At 44.0% G+C, this 15036-nt stretch overlaps 1 protein-coding gene across 2 annotated transcripts in view; it reads right to left on the bottom strand.

Annotated features, from left to right (window-relative positions):
* The window catches only part of LOC119652801 (ras-related protein Rab-30), a 193940-nt gene that overhangs the window by 155571 nt on the left and 23333 nt on the right, over positions 1-15036 (bottom strand). Inside the window, exon 1 of one of the 2 annotated variants that reach the window (XM_038057125.1) lies at positions 2281-2320. The exons of the other annotated variant lie outside the window; for it this stretch is intronic. The gene's annotated coding sequence lies outside the window, so the exon portion shown is untranslated. Of the gene's footprint in view, positions 1-2280; positions 2321-15036 lie in introns of those variants that run through there. 2 annotated transcript variants of the gene reach the window in all.

Below are 15036 nucleotides of genomic sequence, written 5' to 3'. Positions count from 1 at the left end.
CAGGTCAGAACTCAACGCTACCGGTCTGTTGCGTCTGCTGCCAAAACTGAAGCCGCCACCACCACCAACCACGCAAAAACCGTGCCCAGGGATCTCGAATCCTGTAAACACGTCCTAATTAGGTCGTACCCTCCCCGGAAGCCGCTGCAGCCGCCTTACGAGCGTTCCTTCGAGTCTTCAAGCGAGGCCGACATTATTATAGCCTCAAGGATGGAAGGTCCTTTGAGCACTTCGATTGTTCACGTGCTATTAAACGAAAATTTGCGTATCCTCTCCGATGCGTGGATCCGCACCACATTCTGAAAAATTCACATGACCAACACACGAGCAAAACCTGAAAATGAAAATAGAAAAAATAACGGCTCGACCGCGTGCGATGTATAGTGAGGCGCGACTTCCGAGGGTTCCACTCTGCCTTTACATCCTCAGGCATCATATTGGAAGATGTTCCTTCCATGTGCGCGGTCAAACCGTCATTTTTTTTTTCATTTTCAGGTTTAGCTCGCATGTTGGACAGATTTACCTCGCATGTTGGTCATTCGTTATGCTCTCCCAAATCCCCGTATTTGTGATTTTTTCAGGTTCCGAGGCGAACCCATACATTGGAAAGGACACGTAATTTTTTGTATAATGAAATGTAAGGGACCGAAGTGTTCAAAAGACTGCCCCCTTCACATTTCCAATCCTGGCCAGCACAGAGGCGTTCAAGCAAGTATCGACTGAGAACTTCGATAGAGCATTGATATTTGCGAGCGGTCCATTTCTTGGGTTCAGGTCAGGTTCTTGGGATGGCTCTCCCCTTTTGGCTGCCTTCGTTCACTTAGGGTGGTTATAGGCCATCGCAATCGTATTATTGTCAATACATAGGCTGAGATAAAAGTAGCGGGATTACTCGCGAGACCATTCGACGTCAACAGGGCACTAAACCAAGGGAATGCTCACTCATGCATCCTCGGAAAGGGTTCTCAGCAAGAAAAAAGAATCCTCCGAAGAATTGTTGGGCCTCCTACATGAGGATGAACGATTATGGACCCTACATAATGATGAAAATTACGATCGGTATCACGACCGTCTGGTTGTGGATAAAATCCTGCTCAATAACTTGCGGTTCACTTAATCCGTATGGTATGACCCATACCAGAAAGGCAAGGGCAATATTTATGATAGGAAAAAAAGACATGGGAGACCTTGCCTCTGATGAGGCGACGGTGTAGACCAGGATGCCAGACAGGTTATATTCATATCATATGAGTGGACCTCGGCGCAAAACTGGAATGTCTGGAGTTCCTTACGAAGGTAGACTTAGCCCGGATACAGGTTGACGATGATGATGATGAAGGGTATAACCGCGACCTTCTAAAAGAAGTTATTTATCAGTCAAGCCAGTACGTAAAAATCTACCGGGGAAGGTGGGAAAGTTTGCAGGTGTCCCTTATTTTAGGATCAATTCCGGCGATACCGAGGTGACCTGGGGAAAGAATAAGTAAACAAACCTCGCTCGTAAACCCTATTTCGAAACAAATTAAAGGCTCGATTCTGAAACTAAAGCGACTCGTTGGGTAGTTCAACACTCACTTCAGAAGGCTTCCCAAACGACCGGGCTTGTATGAAAGGACTAGAGTGCCTACTGCGAGAACATAGTTGAAGACTCAGGTCTAGCCCTGAATACTTTGGCTATGAATTTATTTTGTCTCTCTTAACTATTGTCATCAATGTCTATCCACAATTGGAACTCCATGAAATATCCAATTCCTTTATCCCCAATGCATTCTGTCACTCCAAATGCCACAGAAAACATCCCATTAAGCTTGATTGTGCGGTAATTATAATTTTCCACTATCATTTCACTAAAAATAGTTGAATGTATAACACGTGGGGGTTCCTACATATCTGGATCGCTGAAAGTCAACTTCACAGATGCACAAACGACTCTCTTTGAAATGGTCGATGAAAGACATATTGACGGGAATGGGTATCTGATGAGTATTATTTGCCTCGCAGTGGTATTTTCGGTGGTTTCAGAGCCAACGACCGCAATGATGTCGAGAATATGCAGTAACAGAACGATATGGCTGCGCTGAATGGGGCCTAACAAAAGAGGAGCCTGAGGGAGCAACGCGAGGGTACTAATGAAATTTTATATTCGAAATGAATGGAATTTTCTTTGTGAAGAGGTAATTGCGGATGGAGCTTTAGCCATGGGTTCGGGGGTTTATTTGGTCCGAAAAATTTCCATACACAAAATACTATAGAGCGTCACTTTCTACGTGTTATTCATACCTCACCGTGATGTCACAGTCACATGACTCAAGCACTCTAACAACAGAATATTAATTATTTCGCACAGCTGAATAAGCAATCCGACAGTATCTTGAAAACTGGTTCCATTAAGTATCGTAGTCATCTCTTGGGTGTACTTACTGGTACCCTTGCCGCAAAACAGGCTCCGTAATCGACCACTACGCTAAATAAAATTGTCCGCAAGGTCGTTTTCACTGGTTCACTCGCGGTGGCCATACTCGTATACCCAAGTACCTACGCATGAATATCCAAGCGCCTTGGAGCAATGAATAATCCACAATGCGCCATAACAGCCTAGCAACGTTTATACAACAATAAAACGATACTTTTTACAAGTTTACTGGGTTTCTGTATCATCTCTATCGCATTATCAGATCTGGTTAATGCCTGAAACGGGTTTAGCCGCAAGCAGACTTCCACCATCTCTGCAACCATTGGAAGCAGTTCCAGCTTCCTTCACGCTCTATCCGGGGCCCAGTCACTTTAAATTCAAGTCACGATTCTGGTACATTATCTTATGGTGATGGGCGAAAAATGAGGAGTTGCTTTTTAGTTTTCCTTATGGTGCCTCGTCCATTTTTAATTACATCAACGAAAGTTGGATAACAATGGGAAGGTATTCACTCTGGACTAGGCTGGCTTCTGCGTAGATGCCGGTTTTGATATAATTTTATATTCCAGGAAAGTTTTTCAGTTATTGTAGTCTAAAGTGTGGAAAAGTGATATAAAAGTTTTCCCACGGAGCCCCTGGAAGATAATTTGGTTTATGTCCCCCCTTGGACCATTTCTGCCTCTTTGGTCTAACCTAAATTACAGCTTTTTTTTTCAAAAATAACGATTGGCTCTAAGTAACTGCTTTTATAATTTTCACTTGGGAAAACCGCATAGACAGGAAAATCTGACCCACATACGAGTATCTCGCACATTAGCCAATATTCACAAAATATCTGATCGGACCAACGTTGCATAACTGACCAATGCAACTTACCTGTTCGCCTAACATCGCGCAGTGCTCAGCGCAGTTTTCGTTACAGTTCTGTACTTTTCCACCACTTTTTGCACCAAACATTGATTGTTGTTTGGTTGTTTCTCGACAACATCAACAACAGCGATGAAAGCCACTGAAACAAACGCTGGAACGACGCAATGTCTACGTTTTTTCACATTCGCGTAATTTATTGAGGTGCTTCAGGTACTCAGAGCTCAGGTGAATGAATCATACGCAACGTTTGTGAGTATGAGGATGCATGTAAATTCTGTGTTCACGTAGTAACATAGATGTATGGTACGCTCATGTGTAATATACGATTCAAGCCGGGTATGTGGAAAGTTAACGTGTTATAACAGCAACATTTAGTCATTCGGATCGATGGAAACTGCTGGTGGAGGAGAAAGGTTACTTTGCCACGAGAATAAGTTACTCACGTTGGATGGTTATGGAGGTATCTATGGGCATGTAGATTGATTAGGTCATGGTTTGGTCATAGATTCTCTTAATTAAATCTGAAGCGGCGCGAAGATGATTGCACGCGTGGAGAAAGGAAGGCTTTGAATGGTAATGACCGTGAAACTTCAAGTTTTGCAAGTACATACATAAAATGTACGTGAGACTCATTAGATAAAAGATTTTCCAAGCAAATTGATTGAATTGCAGCTTTTTAAAACTGGTTTAAGGTTGAATTACGAAATAATGGTTTACCAAATATTTTTCGAGTTTAAGGTGATTCGTATGGAGAAATTGAAGGCCACTTTTGTAGGTCTCTTGAATCTTATGAACTTAGAGAGATGGAGATATGGGCTACTAGAATCACATCCATTTTCATGCAACCACTATCTCCGAGGAACTACTCAACTCAGTATCCGCTTGTATCTTGAGAAGATCCTTGGGGCTGACCAGAACGACCTCCTAATAACAGGTCTTTGCTTTGACGAAAGAACCTCCGCACCATTTTAGAAGGCTGCTTCTGGCCGCCAAAGAACTCCTTAAATTAAAGGAAAGGAATCCTAAAACCTATCAATTGGTGGTGCAAAACCCAGATGCTGACAATTGTCTGCCTTCGATCTATAAGTTTTTCCGAAGCTTGTTCGATACTGTAAAACCCAACGTTATTCCCACAACCCCTAACAAGCTTTAGGTTATCCTGTGTTATGACTTGGGTAGCGCTGGCAGAGTTTATGTGGCGGCTGCGTGTAGTGGGGCTGTGGAGGGCCTTAAATCAAAGGATTTCCTTGTCCTTGTTTGGACGCTGCCTTCATGAGGAATGGGTTTGCGCTATGGGTGGTCCTGAGGGGACGTATGCCTCACATTTTTTTTTAAAGTGAGCACAGTCTTGGCCGATGTACTTTTTGCCGTTCTTCAGGACATCAATGTGGCCTTCAGAACGGGTACGGAAAAAGTTGCTATCATTACAGACTCTCTCCATACCTGTAAATTACTCAAACATACTGCGCTATTGTATCATCCAGTGGGTAAAATATATACCATTGCTTCTGACCCCCTTTCTAAGTCACTGAAAATTTTACGTTACCCGGTTCATGCGTGGTACCCACCAAACGGACTCACCCATGTTCAGGCTCGTAAGGCTCTGGGGTCTACCAGATTGATCGAACCCTCCCCTACGGATGTTCTTAAAGCAATTCAGGAACGCTGCTATAGAGAAAACGAGGATGGCTTTCTGACAAAATCACGGGTCAAAGGACCCTTTTTTCTCTAACATTCACGCAACTCTACCTATAATTAAACCGGAAGCCACACGTACACTTACATCTTCCGAAGGAAAATTACTAACTCGTCTTCAGACCAATGACACATTTTCTCAAGACGTTTGGCAACATAGATTTGGATAAATGCAACACTTGGTATAAGGATCATGCCCGGTTTCGGGTTAAGTGTAGACTGTATAAAATTTTTTTCAACCTTAAGCAAATCTTTTTGAGCTGAGATCCCTGCATGATTGATGACCTTTTATATTTCTTTAAGGAGGTTAAAGTCAGATTATAAAATATATGGATTCTATCACATTTTCATGGCACAGCATTTTCAACCCTCGCTTTCCATTTTCTTTGCATCAACCGATCCGTACCCCTCGGCGCTCCAAAGGTTCGCTGTGGTTAATAGAGTTGCGAAGAAGTATCCAACCCATACCGTGTCAGCAAACTTTTAACTACCGAGCAGCCTCTACGTATTCATGAGTCAAGTTTCTACCGACTTTCTGGAAGTCGCAGCCAACCGGTTCGGCCGTTTGAATGGAAATCGCAGCCAGGTGTTCTGGATATCAACATTCGTATACCCTGGATTATACAATGAATCCTGTTTTTCGGAATTCAACATTGTGTACTGGAACCTAAACGCATCCTATTCATCATTATCCAACCAGGATAATGACATAAAGCACTAACCTATATCAACTCCTTAATTAAATATTATCAAACGCAAATTAATGATTAATAATAATAATAATCGTTGGCGCAACAATCCATATTGGGTCAGGGCCTTGCAGTGCGTTAGAGCACTTCATTCAAGACCGTGACGGTGCACTACAGTATACTGTAGGAGGCAATGTGGTCAGTATTGCGCTAGCCCGAGATTATTATTTTGATTTGACTCAGGTACATACTCATTCACAGCTGAGTCGACTGGTATCCGACGTTAAATCACGATACAAATTCCCCCCCACGACTCCATCTGCCAGCGCCAATCAGCTTCTTTCTGACAATGTTGTCTGGGGAGAACTCCCCTGCATCTGAATAGAGCTGTTATCCCACCTTTCACGAGAGAAGAAGATATGTTTGACATCGTCTGCCACTCCATTGCAAAACATACAATCAGGAGATCGCGCCTTCATTTTGCTAAAATATTTGCTGCCTGCTAACTGTGCGATGACGTTTTTCACGGGCAACCGCCTATCTTAGCTCTTCGCTTTTTCGGCTATAGATGGCCTTACGCTTTTTACGCAGGAGGGGCAACGGGGATTACTCTCGCGATCAACATCAGGGCCGGTTTTAAGACAGAGCGGTAAGCAGACGCCAATGGCAAACCTCCCCATTTCTGCACTTAGGTAAGCTTACGATGCACCTCCTGGGCAAAGGCATCAGCCTATAGCTCCGTACTAAGTACGTTCCTCCTAAAAGAAGGCGTCGCCTGGTAGATATAGGGATCCCAAGACCATTAGCCGACTCAAAGCCGAGACTCCAGCTTCACCCCTGTCCGCTGCTGCTTTGATTTATTGGAAGCAGCTCATCTTCGAGTCGATACGGGGGGGGGGGGGGGTAGGGGGGTTTTCAATAGCTCAGCACGTGGAACGAGTTTTCTTGTGTATCCAGCATATCTGTCCATCTTACGGAAGTGAAACCATTTCTTATATCAGCCATTATGAGGAGCACTAACTGTCAAGGTGGGTGTCTGTGCGCTCGGCTCGACGAAGCGCATCCACGACCTCCATAACAGAATTTAGCCTGTATCTCCCTGCCTATGAATCCAACTTGTCTCGGGGATATATCTCCCGCAATACGGATCGCTTCAGCGAGTCTATCCCTGGTAAACTTTTCGAGAACTTTTCCGGCCATGTCAAGCATACATAGTGGTCGATACGCAAACGACAGGTGGGTCTCCTTTTCCTTTACTGATTAGTGCGAGTCTCGCTTCTAGCGATAAGGAAAAATGCCCTCCTTCAGCCAAGCGCTGAACGTCGAGCAGCAAGTATGACCGTTGCTGTTATACCAGTTTGTAACTTTCCATCGGGGTACCATCAGGATCTGGCACCCTCTTATTTTTCATGGCGGGAACTGCTTCTTCGAGCTGCGAAAAGTGAGCAAACCTCGATGCCTTCCGTGCTGTTGACATCAACCCGTACGGGATGTCTGGAGACTCAGCACCATTAAGTATTATAGTAGTTGGAGGATGTTACTGATTTAAACCATGCACGTCTAGTTATGAGCCTTTTGATTATTCAGGATGATAGAATACCATCTGAATGGCAAGAAAGTACTACAGTTCCGATATGGAAAAAGAAAGGTAGCCCAGCGGAATGTTCAAATTACCGTCCGATCCGATTACTCTCCCATACCATGAAGATTTTTGAACGCATTCTTGACAACCGTATTCGCGAAATCGTTGAAATAACCGTGAATCAAGCCGGATTTGTCAAGAACTGCGGAACTACTGACGCAATACACGCTGCGCGGTTACTCATGGAAAAACACCGTGAGAAGCATCGCCCCCTTTACATTGCATTTCTGGATCTAGAGAAAGCGTTTGACCGTGTGCCACACGAACTCATCTGGTATGCTTTACGACAACACTTCGTGCCAGAAAAACTCGTGCGCTGGATTCAATTGCTCTACCACGTTCCGAAAAGTAAAGTTCGAAGTATGGTGGGTGTATTAAAACCGCTTCGTGTCTCTGTTAGTGTTCATCAAGGCGCTCTCCCAACTCCACTTTGTTCTTGTTATGGACACCGTCACACGGGACATCCAACGTCCAGCACCTTATACACAGCTTTATGCAGATTGAATCTAAATAAAACTGAATTTTTGACAACCGATCCCCATGAAACAGGCACAATCACTGTCAGCGGCAGTGATCTGCCCAGAACTGAGCGATTTAAATACCTCGGGTCAACGCTATCAGCCAATGGAGAACTGCGTTATGAAATTGCTTCACGCATTAACCCAACCTGGGTGAAGTGGCGTTCCACAACTGGTGTTCTTTGTGATCGACGTATCAACGAACGTCTCAAATCTAAAATTTACCACAATGTTGTCCGTCCAGTCGCTCTCTATGGTTCTGAGTGTTGGGTGACTATAAAAGACAATGAACGGCGTCTTGCGGTAATGGAGACGAAGATGTTACGTTGGACTAGTCGTGTCAAACGTTTTGATCACATCCAAAATGAGGATATCCGCGATCGTTATGGTGTTGCACCGATCGTGAAAAAGTTGCGAGAGAGGCGTCTTCGATGGTATGGTCACGCAATTCGTACTAATGAGAATTCGCTTGCCAAGATTGGTCTGAACATCGAAGTCAATGGTAAACGCCCAATATTCAGGCCTAAGCAACGGTGGCTTGATACGCTGGATGGGGATTTAAAAGCCTCGAGATTGCACCCAGATCAGGCATTCGATAAAGCCAAATGGCAAAACCGATCACGAGGAGCCGACCCCGCTTGTGAACGGGACAAAGGCTGAAGAAAAAGACTATAATTTATGTTCAGAGGTATGGCAGTCATCACCAGTAAGAAATTGGAGAGTTGGTGTTCACAGTTTGCTGAAAAATACTTCGGCTGCCCCCGAGAAGCTCCACAGTTATGCGCCATCAAAGGGAGAAGAACGGATATTATTCAGAACATTATAAAATCTAAAACCAGCTTGGTTCCATGTTAGGCATTGCGAGATTCCAGTCAATGACTGAAAGGAACTTCTTTAGCGCTCAGCACGATGATAATTGAATCTATGCAGTTGTTGATTACAACGATTCGTCTAAAAATTGACATCAAAAGGGGTATGGTGAGCATCGATTTGAATTATATATCTAGGATATTGTTACGAAGGAAATACGGCGTTGCATCACCTTGGCGCCAACACGGTCAACAAGGCTGCAGATAAGATGTTGACGTCATAATTAAAAAGAATAACTGACATTCGAATGAAATATCAAAATTCCATTCATGAAGAATCCACTTATCTCTCTGTGTGAAACAGAAGCCTTATTAGAATCGAGTCGATGTCTGTCTGCCCGTCTACCTGTCTGTCTGTTGGTCATACCGGAAACGGTTGGACCGATTGTCACGAAAATTGGTAAGAACGTGTGGTCTGTTGATGCATATACATACAGTGGCTCCATTTTGTGTTAAGTTTAATGAGGGGCTCCCCATACATGTGAATGGAGGGTACAGTGTGGCCTTGTGGGATATCAAATGAAACTGGTCTTATATTTGATATCGGGTGAAACGCAGGGGAGTGAAGGCTCGAAATATGACCACCAAACAGTGTAACAGATTTCGTTCATGAAATTTGTTCTAGAGAGAGAGAGAGAGCTAAATATGAGTGTATAACATATATTATTCGAATATTCGAATCTGTACCGACAATCGAGCAGCGTTGTCGAACAAACAGCAACGACATATCAAGCCAGTTGGTGTGAAGCTGTCATCCGCTGCTGCTGAAACTTGGTCGACTGAACGAAACATTCCTAATGTGGGTGCCGGGCACTCAAACATCACTGGTAATGAGGACGCTGGCAGACTGGCTCGCTGAGGGTATGGATCCACAATGGTGGGGCTCTTGGAATCCGGCTATCCACTCTCAAGTCTACTCTGAAGGGTGAAATTGCAAGGATTCACGGAACCGAGTGTAGAAACTCTTGCTGGCAGGCGAAAATCCGTATGAAAGAACCTGGGGTCGCCAGAGCGACATTTCTGTTTTCCTTAAGAAGTGGGACATGAAAACCCCCAATGTGAGGAGGAGGAGAAGACGGCCCTGCACTTTATTTATTTATTTATTTATTTATTTATTTATTTATTTATTTAATGAGGACAATACACAGAAAACAAATTTCTTATTACATATTGTCCTCAGAGGGAGGAGCAAGTAAATGACATTTTTTGCGCTTAAAGCTAGAGAGGGACATAGAGTCAAATGAACCAAGCTGTAGGGCATTGTACGACCGGCAAAACCTCGGGATCGGAGAGTGAAAGTAAATCTCGAGCTCGGCGAAGGGCACATCAAAAATGTCCGCATTACGTGTGTCATGAGACGAGGCGATACGGAGAGTAATATCCGAGTTGGTGGAGCAGTCCATCAGACCATTGCAGAGTTTGAAAAAAGTACACATATCAAGGAAAATACGGCGTTGCTGTAGGGAGGGGAGATTGAGGGTGCGGAGTCGTGACGGATAATCAACCCGTGGAAGGTTCTTTTTGTAAAAGAGGGTCCGGGTGAATTTGCGTTGTACAGCTTCAAGAGCGCGGCCGTCACGGATGCGGTAGGGGGACCAGACTACAGAGCAGTATTCAAGGATGTTTTTGACAAAGGAATTGAAGAGTGTTAAGGAGGGCTGGATTGAGGTAAAGTCGGACGAGGAACGTAGGATAAAACCAGACATTTTGGAAGCTCTATTGATGATGTCAACGAAGTGGGAATTGAAACGAAGTTTATCGTCGAATATTACACCCAGGTCTTTGAAGGAGGTCAGTAGTGAAAGGGGTTGACCACTGAGAGAAAAGGAAAAGGATGATGGGGAGGGTTTCAGGGAATAGCGCATCCAGTGACATTTGTTGACCTTCAGTGTTAGCTTGTTGACCGAACACCAACGGGCTAAATTATCAAGGTTGGATTGTAAGAGAGCACAGTCCAATGGAGAGGAAACAGAGGCAAACAATTTAAGGTCGTCTGCGTAAAGCAAATACGGACAGGTGAGGATGGAGGCGAGGTCATTGATAAAAAACAGGAAGAGTAGCGGGCCAAGTATAGAGCCTTGGGGAACACCAGAGGAAGGAGAGAAGGAACGAGATGAGTGACCATGAAGAGAAACTTTGCATGAACGGTATGAGAGATAGGAGGAAAGCCAAGAGATGACTGAGGGAGGGAACTCTAGCGAAGAAAGTTTAGAGAGGAGAATGTTATGGTCAACGGTGTCAAAGGCTTTGGAGAAATCAGTATAAACATATTATCTGCAGCTGTCCGGCCTACTCAGATCTCAGACGAAGATACCCTTATAAGGTCTTCTTCAGTGAAGAATCTGCACACTCTCTGCATCTGGAGAATGTTCTCAGATTCACTAAAGCCTGCGAATGCAGTAGGCGGAAAGCCACTGAATAAGCGATTGACAATGGCATGAGTGCTTGGAACTGCGGCTCCCCCAGTAAACTAAACTAAGTACAGGCTATAATAAAGGGAACGTCTACTGGCGATAGACATACATACAACTTTTTGAAATTATCAGCAAGAGAATGAATGATAGGAAGTTGTAGCGAACATCGGTGCTTGAGGGTGATCAGACGATCATGATTATTACAAATGCGCACAACGTGGGGTAATTTGCATATAATGAACTTTCAAACAATGTTGTTCATTGCAACCCCTTTCTTCATAATACTGCAATGTTATCAAACTCCTTTTGTTTTTATGTAACCTTGTATCTAATAATAGAGTTGAGATCAATGATTTTGCTTACTATTTGCAACATTTATTTTTTCCGCAAACTATAAAACATCAGATCATCTCCAACAAAAGCAGGTTCCATACTGGCACTCACCTAAACATTCATCAATTTTAATGATGCTAACAACCTTCTACTGGAGCTCAACACCTGCCAACACCTAACGAAACTCATTACTCAACTTTTTCCATACTTTCAAACTGAAAACAGCAATATTTCCCTATTTGTATTCATAACGCGTCCAATAGAATACCAGACTATGAAAAATAAGTTAATTAGTGACTAATTAATATTTAAATTTAATTTGCAGGAACCGCTTTTAATGAAATTTCGCAATGAGTCAATCCACTCTGTTCATACATGCAAGTTTCGAATTGACTCGTTCAAATATTGTATCTAAAAGTTGAAATATTTATGATTGTTGCATTTCTGCCGCTAATTGGAGATTATTCGTAATATTTGTTGAAAATGCACTTTCTGAACTTTCGCAGTCATGAAAGCCAGTTGGAGTGATTTGGCCAGCGGTTATTTCACGTTTTCAGCTCAATCTTTGTGCTGTGCATAATCCTATCAATCTGGAAAATTAATGGATCGAGGAACTGGCAGGTGTTTGAGTTCACGCACACCGAAACAGTAGATAAATTAGTGAAAAATGATTTGGAAATGTATGAGCAAATTTTCATTAATAATACCAGTAAATTGTCGTCATCATTTATAAGTAGAGCATTACGGTTATATCATATTCATATGGAGATGTTGCAAAATGTGAATGGAAAAATTAAGCTTTTTATACATTACAAATTTATAATTAATTACGGGGGCAGTAATGGAAATTTCATGTTTTCCTGAAGAGTTTGGTTACTTCATCCGGTCAATATATGTTAATAACTATTAGTATTGGGTAAGGTTGCACTAGAATCGCGCTTCTTCATAATTTCGATATATTCTGTTAACAATGTAACTCCGCCATGCTATTAACATAGTATACTGGTCCCAAGCCCAGGTAAAGTAGGAGGGTTTGAGGCAACGTACTCTGTACTATCCTCAGTAAAACAAAAATAAAATGCCGAGATCAGGGAAAGAGATAAATAGAGTACAGTTGGAGTTATTCTACTATGCTAAATCCTACCTGATCTCTCTTGGTGACAGGCCCCGCGACAGGTCGACCAAGAAATTGCATACAATGTCGTTACAAACATGATGATCGGATTAAGTCACAGGCCTCGGAGAAATGCTAGGATGTCCACCTCAGTTGACGTGGTAGGACGGGCTCCGGTCCTGTCGAGAAATGGGCAAGGGTTCTTGACGCATGGACGGCGCGAGGACGTACGCAAGTTAGTCCGAACACAACGAACAAAACAAATACGTGTCTGGACGCTAAATGTTGGTACCCTAACTGGAAAGACCGAGGAACTCGCAAGAGCCCTTCGGAAAAGGCGCATTGATATCTGCGCTCTGCAAGTAACCCGATGGCCTGGTGCCAAAAGCTGCGACATTGAACGCAAACGCGGTAAAAATGGCTATAAACTTCTCTATTTTGGTAACCCCCACACTCAATATGGTGTTGGCATTGCCATCTCAGAGGGTTTCCGTGATGCCATTAAAGAAGTCGAACGATCTGATGATCGGCTGATGAAGCTCACCATTATATCAGCTGATCGCACTATTCACTTCTTCACCGCCTACGCACCACAGACAGGTCGACCTGATGCCGAGAAAGATGCCTTCTAGCAACTTCTCGATGGAAAGACTTGTCACGTGCCTGCTGACGATTATATAATCATTGCCGGCGACCTTAATTATGTGGGTGAAAAGGCAGACGGTAACAGGTGCCATGGAGGAAAGGGGTTCGGAGTGCGCAATGAGGGTGGCGAGCGTAAAATCGATTTTGCGGACACCCATGACCTTGTACTTGTGGTTCATCAAACGATTGTCTTATCTTCCTACATTTTATAGTTGGAACAATAAAACGCAAATCGACTATATTCTCATAAGACGCCAACATTTTTCCACTATCATTGATTGCAAAGTCGTTCCCTATGAGACCATCGCACCTCAACATCGGCCGTTGATTGCCGTCCTATGAATTAAGCCACCGATAAAACAGCATGAGGAATACACCGGCCCGCGACGCATTAAATGGTGGCGATGTGGTGAGAAGAAAGAAGAAACGATCTCACTCATACGATTGCCGACCATTACAAATGTGGAAGAATCATGGAACCAAATGAAAGACACGATCCACAAAGCGGCCTCTGCAACCCTCGGGGTCACCAAGCCGCGTAAGCGGTCCATCAGCCGAGATACTTGGCTTTAGAATGATGATGTTGAAATGAAGGTCCGTGAAAAGAAACGCCTGTACCACAAATTTTTCGACGATAAAACCCCTGCTAATTGGCAAATTTATAAGAATGCCAACCTTGAAGCAAAAAAAAAGCGGTCGCTGTCACCCGAGCGAACCATTTCAAAAATCTTTACGATAAACTGGACACTCGGGATGGCGAGAGAGATCTGTATCGACTTGCTAAAAGCCGTAATGAACGCACACAGGATATGGAACACTTCTGTTGCGTTAATGACAAGAACGGTACTTTGCTTACCAACCGTTGAGCCGCAACGGATAGATGGCGAGAATACTTCGAGCAGATTTCAACTGAAGAATTTGCTCATCCTCCACTTCACCATCATTGCCAACATTTGGAGCAGTTCCACCTGTCAGCGCAACTGGTGCTCAGAGGTGGCGGCGAGGAAGATGGGGCGGCAACCCTATCGGCCAAACCAAAACCAAGTGGCCGAGGAGAACCTCCATAGTGGTGGCACCAGGAGACGCTGTTTTCACTTTGGTTTGCCGGCCGTGATGCAGTAAGCGAATGCTCCAAAGGCCTAATTAGGGCGATCAGACCCGAGTCTGCACGGGGAGTCATCTGAAGTGACAAATTAGTCACGAAACCTTACCAGGGGTATACTGGTACCATGGGAGCCGGGATAGTCCCTGGACTCTCATACTTCGGGTGAACAACTCGGTTATTTGCGGTAGGCCCCCTAGTGGGAGTTTCATGGGGGTTGTGGTTATGTTCAAGCGAGAAGAGACCTTCGGGCCTCGGCGTGGTGTTGCGTTTCAACATGGGTGCCGTACTCCTTAGTTCGGTAGAGATTTAGGTATGTCTTGCATCCACCAGTACGAATGCTAAGCCATGCACTTGGTATAGACTGGCACCGTTGTTGCTTGTCTCAGCGGGGCTCTGATTGTGGTCACAAAATCAATCCGTGTCTGAAGAGGACCATAGGGTTAAGTCTCCACGACAGGTACCTACGTTAAACACCAAAGTGCTTAACTGTTAGCGCAACTGAAGTCGAGGAGGCAATAAAACAAATGAAGTTGGGGAAAGCAACAGGACCTGACGACATCGCATCTGAGCTCTGGAAAGCGAAGAGCTGGGACTCAACACTGTGCCTCAGTGAATTCAGGTTATTCAGGAAGGAAGAACATCATCTGACTAGCAAAAAAGTACCACTGTTCTAATATGGAAAAAGAAAGGTAGCCCAGCAGAATGTTCAAATTACCGTCCGATCCGGTT

This window comes from Hermetia illucens, chromosome 3 (genome assembly GCF_905115235.1).
Source record: "Hermetia illucens chromosome 3, iHerIll2.2.curated.20191125, whole genome shotgun sequence".
NCBI lineage: Eukaryota > Metazoa > Arthropoda > Insecta > Diptera > Stratiomyidae > Hermetia > Hermetia illucens.
This window is presented reverse-complemented; position numbering and strand designations above follow the sequence as displayed.